Here is an 8,905-nt window from a genome sequence, read left to right on the forward strand (position 1 = left end):
GTGCTTGTTGTAATGGTTTAGAATGATGGAAAGAATAGCCTATTTGTGCACATCCAAGCATTTTACAGGCCAAACATATTACAGGCCAAACATTTTACAGGCCAAACATTTTACAGGCCAAACATATTACAGGCCAAACATTTTACAAACCAAACATTTTACAGGCCAAACATTGGACAGGAGCTAGGGCAATAGAAGTGCTGATACAGATGTAATGTCGTCTCTCTGTTTGCTTACTGGGAGCAGGAGACAGTGAGTTTACATTATAGTCTTTCTATAGTCTGTCATAGACTATATCCTATGGTGAGCTGACCTCACCTATTTATTGTAATAGTCTTTCAGACATACTCAGACTATATCCTATGTGGAATCAGGTTTTGTGAGACAGACAGACAAGGTCTCTCTGTTATTGTAGCAATATGTGTTTTTCACAGATGAGATATTCTGGCATATTAATCATGACGCATTATCATTCTCCTGATGTCGCTCATTATGGAGAAGCAGAGACTGACACAGACATCCTAAATGGCACCCTATTCCCTACATAGTGCACTAGTTTTGACTCGAGCCTTAAGGGCCCTGATCAAAAGTAGTGCACTATATATGGAAAACACTGGAGGTTGGTGGCACCTTAATTGGGGAGAACAGGCTCGTGGTAATGGCTGGAGCGGAATCTGTGGAATGGTATCAAATACATCAAACACATGGTTTCCAGGTGTTTGATGCCATTCCATCTGCTCCGTTCCGTCCGGTATTATGAGCCGTTCTCCCCTCAGCAGCCTCCACTGATGGAAAAGGCTGCCATTTGGGACGAAACATTGCCTTGTGCTAAATGTCCCCTGATCCACCGCAAACAAATGACAACAATTAACACATCCTAAATCAGCACTCCTACTCTGAGACACTTTATGGGCCCAGGTGTGTGTTTGTCACCCAGATGGATGTTGGCAGAGACCCTGTACCCTCTGGGACGTGGTGTGCGGTCACTGACAGGAGTGTGCATGTGCGTGCGTCAGCCCCTTCACACCAGAGCGAGCAGCAGAATCACTCAGGCTGAAGGGGAGTGGAAGTGACTGGTAGCGTTTCAGGAGATGAGCATCGCTTTGAGGCCTGGTCGACCCACGCTCAGAGAAAGGGCCACAACTCGCCCTCTTTTCTCCTCTGTCTCTAAGGACCTCATATTTCCTCCAGTGTGATGATGTGGTAGTGTAACAGATTAGTGGTAATGAAGACGTAATTATCATAATAATATAATTAAGCAATAAGGCCTGAGGAGGTGTGGTATATGGCCAATATACCACTGCTAAGGGCTGATCTTAGTGCCTGGATACAGCCCTTAGCCGTGGTATATTGGCAATATACCACAAACCCCCGAGGTGCCTTATTGCTATTATAAACTGGTAACCAACGCAATTGGATCAGTAAAAAACATTTTGGGGTCATCCACGTGATATACGGTCTGATATACCACAGCTTTCAGCCAATCAGCATTCAGGGCTGGAACCACCCGGTTTATAATAATATATATGCCATTTAAGGTATAAACAACAGTAGTAGCCTGCTATATATTGTCTACTCTTAAACTCAGTGGGTCAACAGACCAGTAAACTGTGCATATCCACCAAAGCTATTCACTGGCCTGGATGAGAATATAATCTTTATTACTTCGAATCAAATCCAATTTTATTGGTCACATACACATATTTAGGAGATGTTATTGCATGTGTAGCGAAATGTTTGGGTTCCTAGCTCCAACAGTGCAGTAGTATCTTAACAATTCACAACAATACACAAATCTAAAAGTAAAATAATGGAATTAAGAAATATATAAATGTTAGGACGAGCAATGTCGGAGTGGCATTGACTAAAATACAGTAGAATAGAATACAGTATATACAGTTAAAGTCGGAAGTTTACATACACTTAGGTTGGAGTCATTAAAACTTGTTTTTCAACCACTCCACACATTTCTTGTTAACAAACTATAGTTTTGGCAAGTCGGTTAGGACATCTTCAGAAAATGATTTTTTTTCTGAAGTCTTGGCTGATTTCTTTTGATTTTCCCATGATGTCAGGCAAAGAGGCACTGAGTTTGAAGGTAGGCCTTGAAATACATCCACAGGTACACCTCCAATTGACTCAAATGATGTCAGTTAGCCTATCAGAAGCTTCTAAAGCCATGACATCATTTTCTGGAATTTTCCAAGCTGTTTAAAGGCATAGTCAACTTAGAGTATGTAAACGTCTGACCCACTGGAATTGTGATACAGTGAATTATAAGTGAAATAATCTATCTGTAAACAATTGTCGGAAAAATTACTTGTGTCATGCACAAAGTAGATGTCCTAACCGACTTGCCAAAACTATAGTTTGTTAACAAGAAATGTGTGGAGTGGTTGAAAAACAAGTTTTAATGACTCCAACCTAAGTGTATGTAAACTTCCGACTTCAGCTGTATACTACTGTAATTGTCTTAACTACTCAGTAACAAAACGTGATTCCCCAAAAATAGCTCGTAAGTATTGAGCTCAGTGTGGTAACTAACCAGGGTGTGTGTTGGTGTGTCTCCAGGTGTTCAACACCTACTGTAACGAGGACTATGACAGGAGGAATGAGGAGGTGGACCCGGTGGCCTCGTCAGCAGAGTACGAGCTGGAGAAGAGGGTGGAGAAACTGGAGCTGTTCCCTGTAGAGCTGGAGAAAGGTAGGAAGACCTGGGGCCGATCCCAAATAGACCCATATAAGCATATCCAAATAACCCTATCCCATATGCACTATCCCTTCACTCCCTATCCCCTATGCACTAGCCCTTCACTCCCTATCCCCTATGCACTAGCCCTTCACTCCCTATCCCCTATGCACTAGCCCTTCACTCCCTATCCCCTATGCACTAGCCCTTCACTCCCTATCCCCTATGCACTAGCCCTTCACTCCCTATCCCCTATGCACTATCCCTTCACTCCCTATCCCCTATGCACTAGCCCTTCACTCCCTATCCCCTATGCACTAGCCCTTCACTCCCTATCCCCTATGCACTAGCCCTTCACTCCCTATCCCCTATGCACTAGCCCTTCACTCCCTATCCCCTATGCACTAGCCCTTCACTCCCTATCCCCTATGCACTATCCATTCATTCCCTATCCCCTATGCACTAGCCCTTCACTCCCTATCCCCTATGCACTATCCCTTCACTCCCTATCCCCTATGCACTAGCCCTTCACTCCCTACCCTCTATGCACTTCATGTAGGTATAGGAAATATGGTTAGCTTTGTGGACATTCGTATAACACATTGCTTATACCTGTCCAGTTCTTTCTGTTTTACACAAATGCATAGTGGGTAGTGCTAGGGGTCAATTTGGAGTTAGGCATAAAACGTTGCCCTGATAAAATAGAAGAGGAAATACAATGCGATATTTAGGGTAAGGGTTAGCTAGTGTCTGCAGGATCCTCTCTTTAGTAACCATTTTTACCTCTTCCTATGATGAGGGTTAGGGTTAGGGTTAGCTAGTGTCTGCAGGGTTAGGGTTAGCTAGTGTCTGCAGGGTTAGGGTTAGCTAGTGTCTGCAGGGTTAGATTTAGCTAGTGTCTGCAGGGTTAGATTTAGCTAGTGTCTGCAGGGTTATGGTTAGCTAGTGTCTGCAGGGTTAGGGTTAGCAAGTGTCTGCAGGGTTAGATTTAGCTAGTGTCTGCAGGGTTAGATTTAGCTAGTGTCTGCAGGGTTAGATTTAGCTAGTGTCTGCAGGGTTAGGGTTAGCTAGTGTCTGCAGGGTTAGATTTAGCTAGTGTCTGCTGGGTTAGGGTTAGCTAGTGTCTGCAGGGTTAGGGTTAGCTAGTGTCTGCAGGGTTAGATTTAGCTAGTATCTGCAGGGTTAGGGTTAGCTAGTGTCTGCAGCGTTAGGGTTAGCTAGTGTCTACAGGGTTAGGGTTAGCTAGTGTCTGCAGGGTTAGATTTAGCTAGTGTCTGCAGGGTTAGGGTTAGCTAGTGTCTGCAGGGTTAGGGTTAGCTAGTGTCTGCAGGGTTAGGGTTAGCTAGTGTCTGCAGGGTTAGATTTAGCTAGTGTCTGCAGGGTTATGGTTAGCTAGTGTCTGCAGGGTTAGATTTAGCTAGTGTCTGCAGGGTTAGATTTAGCTAGTGTCTGCAGGGTTAGATTTAGCTAGTGTCTGCAGGGTTAGGGTTAGCTAGTGTCTGCAGGGTTAGGGTTAGGGTTAGGGTTAGCTTGTGTCTGCAGGGTTAGATTTAGCTAGTGTCTGCAGGGTTAGATTTAGCTAGTGTCTGCAGGGTTAGATTTAGCTAGTGTCTGCAGGGTTAGATTTAGCTAGTGTCTGCAGGGTTAGGGTTAGCTAGTGTCTGCAGGGTTAGGGTTAGCTAGTGTCTGCAGGGTTAGATTTAGCTAGTGTCTGCAGGGTTAGGGTTAGCTAGTGTCTGCAGGGTTAGGGTTAGCTAGTGTCTGCAGGGTTAGATTTAGCTAGTGTCTGCAGGGTTAGGGTTAGCTAGTGTCTGCAGGGTTAGGGTTAGCTAGTGTCTGCAGGGTTAGATTTAGCTAGTGTCTGCAGGGTTAGATTTAGCTAGTGTCTGCAGGGTTAGATTTAGCTAGTGTCTGCAGGGTTAGATTTAGCTAGTGTCTGCAGGGTTAGGGTTAGCTAGTGTCTGCAGGGTTAGATTTAGCTAGTGTCTGCAGGGTTAGATTTAGCTAGTGTCTGCAGGGTTAGATTTAGCTAGTGTCTGCAGGGTTAGATTTAGCTAGTGTCTGCAGGGTTAGGGTTAGCTAGTGTCTGCAGGGTTAGATTTAGCTAGTGTCTGCAGGGTTAGATTTAGCTAGTGTCTGCAGGGTTAGATTTAGCTAGTTTCTGCAGGGTATGCAAGCAAGCACACAAACACACGGCATGCCCCCCCCCCCCCCACACACACACATACACACACACAGACACTTGCCATTTTATTACTCCTGTCTCCTCTCTGCCCAGATGAAGATGGCCTTGGTATTAGCATCATAGGGATGGGAGTGGGTGCAGACGCCGGTCTGGAGAAACTGGGCATCTTTGTCAAGACTGTCATTGAGGCGGGGCGGCTGAGAGAGATGACAGGTAAGAGCTTTCTGCTTCCTGAGTAGGTGCCAACTCAATCCCTACACACACACACACACACACACACACAGACACAGACACACACAAGTGCACACACAGACACACACACTCCAGTCCCCATGGCCAGAGAGATTTAGCAGCAGGAGTCTGGGATTACAGCCAGGAGAGAGACATGGTCTGAAACTGAAGGAACAGCTCTGGGATGTTATCACACTCTGCAGCTACAGCTGTGTGTGTGTGTGTGTGTGTGTGTGTGTGTGTGTATGTGTGTGTCCGTGCATTTATGCTACTGTGTGAAACCTTCTAGGCCAGAGACAGTCGTACTCAGATCAGAGCTCCACAGCAGGCTACCAGTGTATTACCTCATACTCCCCATCTGACTGACTCACATTCCCACCAACAAGATTATTAAAGCTTTTAGAGCCTGACACATTGGGATATATAGGTGGCGTGTTAGTGAGTTCAAACCACACAGGAACATGTTGGAGGTGTTAATATGGGTTAGGGTTAGGTGTTAATATGGGTTAGGGTTAGGTGTTAATATGGGTTAGGGTTAAATATAATAATATGCCATTTAGCAGACGCTTTTATCCAAAGCGACTTACAGTCATGCGTGCATGACTGTAAGTATGGGTCCCGGGGATCGAACCCATACACCTTGGCGTTACAAGCGCCGTGCTCTACCAGCTGAGCTACAGAGGACCACGGTTAGGTGTTAATATGGGTTAGGGTTAGGTGTTAATATGGGCTAGGGTTAGGTGTTAATATGGGTTAGGGTTAGGTGTTAATATGGGTTAGGAGTTAGGTGTTAATATGGGTTAGGGTTAGGTGTTAATATGGGTTAGGTGTTAATATGGGTTAGGGTTAGGTGTTAATATGGGTTAGGTGTTAGGTGTTAATATGGGTTAGGGTTAGGTGTTAATATGGGTTAGGTGTTAATATGGGTTAGGGTTAGGTGTTAATATGGGTTAGGTGTTAGGTGTTAATATGGGTTAGGGTTAGGTGTTAATATGGGTTAGGTGTTAATATGGGTTAGGGTTAGGTGTTAATATGGGTTAGGGTTAGGTGTTAATATGGTAGAGAGCCATATCAGAGGGGATGTACTGTATAGTATAATACAGAGCTCTGGTTTAATAGACACCCACGGACATACACACACAAAAACACACAGCCAGGAGCGAGATCCCCTGAATCCTCTCTGCATCATCTAACGCTGAGCCTCCCAGTCCCACACCTTGCTAAAATCTGAGGGCGGATCTCTCTTGGCGAGAGATTTAACGTGAGACTGAGATAGAGGCCTAGCTGGCTGCCCTCAGGTGTGCTGTTGTGGGTGGGAAGCTGGGAAGCGCTCGGTGCCCAAAATACAATTTCCTTTCCATCATTAGGTCCCTGCCTGACTGTCAGCTGGTTATGAGTGGTGCTTAATTAGTCAGGGTGTGCATTCCAAATGCACCTTAATTCCTACATAGTGCACTACTTTTGACCAGGGCCCATAGAGTAGAGTGCCAGTACATGAATCGATACTGTTGGTTCTCCTTTACATCTGTATGAATGTTTCACGACCCCTTGATCAATAAAATGTATTCAAAATAGCTTGTCATCAAAACTCTTTAGGCCATTGGCTCTCAAGTTGTCCGTCAAACCTGTATCTCCACCAAGGCTCTTGAAGTGAAGCCAGGGTTGCCATGTCAGCGGTTTTCCTGCAAATTACTTTGAAAACGATGTCGCGGGTATTGGTTGCGGGTTTTTGGGCTACTTCTAAGTTGCACCGAGGCCGCCGTGGCATTTCTCTTAAAAAATATATTTCACTGTGTGGCCTGCTGCTGCTGACTATCAGGCAGTGAGGCAGGCTGTTGCTGAGTGAGTGGTGGTGGGGAGCGCTGGAAGGGTGTCTGTTGAGGGAGCACCGCAGCATGCAGCTTAGTCCACTATTGGCTGAGTCACGTGAGTGAGAGGAGACAGAGCAGCACACGTGCACACCCTGACAACTTTTTACCAGTTGTAGGTTGGCTATTTAACTTGTCGTTATGCGCGAGTGAACATTTGAATTGAAAGTTATGGAACTCCCTCGCGTGCTTCTGTTATGGGGAAAAGTCCTCAATGAAACTGACATTAAATGTGGAGAATGATACATTTGAATCTGTTGGCCATCAAGTAGCATATTAATCTATATGCCATTATAGGCTACCATTTGATACAATAAATATGTTGAAATGGCGATATCACTGGAGTCATTGCAAATCAATTTGTGCCACTTGTGTAGCCTACCTAATCAATAGCCTATAACTTCAGTGTATTGTTGTTGTGAGTCTGTACATAGTCAAAGCTTTCCTTAATTTTGGGTCAGTCACAGTGGTCAGATATTCTGCTACTATGTAATCCCTGTTTAGGGCCAAATAACATTCCAGTTTGCTCCGTTTTTTTGTTAAGTCATTCTCTTTTTGTTTTCTCATGATTTGGTTAGGTCTAATTGTGTTGCTGTCATGGGGCTCTGTGGGGTCTGTGTGATGTGGTGATTTGAAGGAGTCAGGCGCAGGAGGGTAAATCACAGAATAACAAGATTTTTTCCAGAATACAGAGTTACGCAATAAAGAGTCAAAACACTCCAGTGCGCAAAACAGAGCCAATGGACTAAAGAGTTTTGATGACAAGCTCAATGCACAATTTCTGAACACAGTTTCAAAACCAGATTATGAAATCCCCTGACTTCGATTACATATTTTCTATGCAACCCTTACTATTCTAATCACTCTGCATTGTGCCACACCAGTAAATAGTTACTACTGCACAGTGGATCCTGAAGGTATTTTCTGATTTGATTGAACAGATAGAGAGAGGATGACTGTGGGGAACGATAGAGAGAGAGGATGACTGTGGGGAACGATAGAGAGAGAGGATGACTGTGGGGAACGATAGAGAGAGAGAGGATGACTGTGGGGAACGATAGAGAGAGAGAGGATGACTGTGGGGAACGATAGAGAGAGAGAGGATGACTGTGGGGAACGATAGAGAGAGAGAGATGACTGTGGGGAACGATAGAGAGAGAGAGGATGACTGTGGGGAACGATAGAGAGAGAGGATGACTGTGGGGAACGATAGAGAGAGAGAGGATGACTGTGGGGAACGATAGAGAGAGAGAGGATGACTGTGGGGAACGATAGAGAGAGAGAGGATGACTGTGGGGAACGATAGAGAGAGAGGATGACTGTGGGGAACGATAGAGAGCGAGGATAACAGTGGGGAACGATAGAGAGAGGATAACTGTGGGGAACGATGGAGAGAGAGGATGACTGGGATACGATAAAGAGAGAGAATGACTGTGGGGAACGATAGAGAGAGAGGATGACTGTGGGGAACTATAGAGAGAGGATGACTGTGGGGAACGATAGAGAGAGAGATGACTGTGGGAAACTATAGAGAGAGAGGATGACTGTGGGGAATGATAGAGAGAGAGGATGACTGTGGGGAACGATAGAGAGAGAGGATGACTGTGGGGAACGATAGTGAGAGAGGATGACTGTGGGGAACGATAGAGGGAGAGGATGACTGGGGAACTATAGAGAGAGGATGATTGTGGGGAACGTTAGAGAGAGCGGATGACTGTGGGGAATGATAGAGAGAGAGGATGACTGTGGGGAACGATAGAGAGAGAGGATGACTGTGGGGAACTATAGAGAGAGAGGATGACTGTGGGGAACTATAGAGAGAGGATAACTGTGGGGAACGACAGAGAGAGATTGTGTCAAAGAGCAATAGACCAGATCTATGCCAATACCGCAGACGTGTACTGGAGGCTGCAGCATTACTGCTAGACCAGC

At 45.3% G+C, this 8,905-nt stretch overlaps 1 pseudogene across 1 annotated transcript in view; it reads left to right on the forward strand.

Annotated features, from left to right (window-relative positions):
• Nucleotides 1-8,905, forward strand: part of LOC311119897 (neurabin-1-like) — a 61,579-nt pseudogene that overhangs the window by 31,413 nt on the left and 21,261 nt on the right. Inside the window, exons 2-4 of the transcript XR_014615245.1 lie at nt 2,572-2,704; nt 4,968-5,087; nt 5,395-5,407. The product of XR_014615245.1 is annotated as a neurabin-1-like (transcript). The remainder of the gene's footprint in view (nt 1-2,571; nt 2,705-4,967; nt 5,088-5,394; nt 5,408-8,905) is intronic.

The sequence above is a fragment of the Coregonus lavaretus genome (assembly GCF_964263955.1).
Source record: "Coregonus lavaretus genome assembly, chromosome: 3".
Taxonomy (NCBI): domain Eukaryota; kingdom Metazoa; phylum Chordata; class Actinopteri; order Salmoniformes; family Salmonidae; genus Coregonus; species Coregonus lavaretus.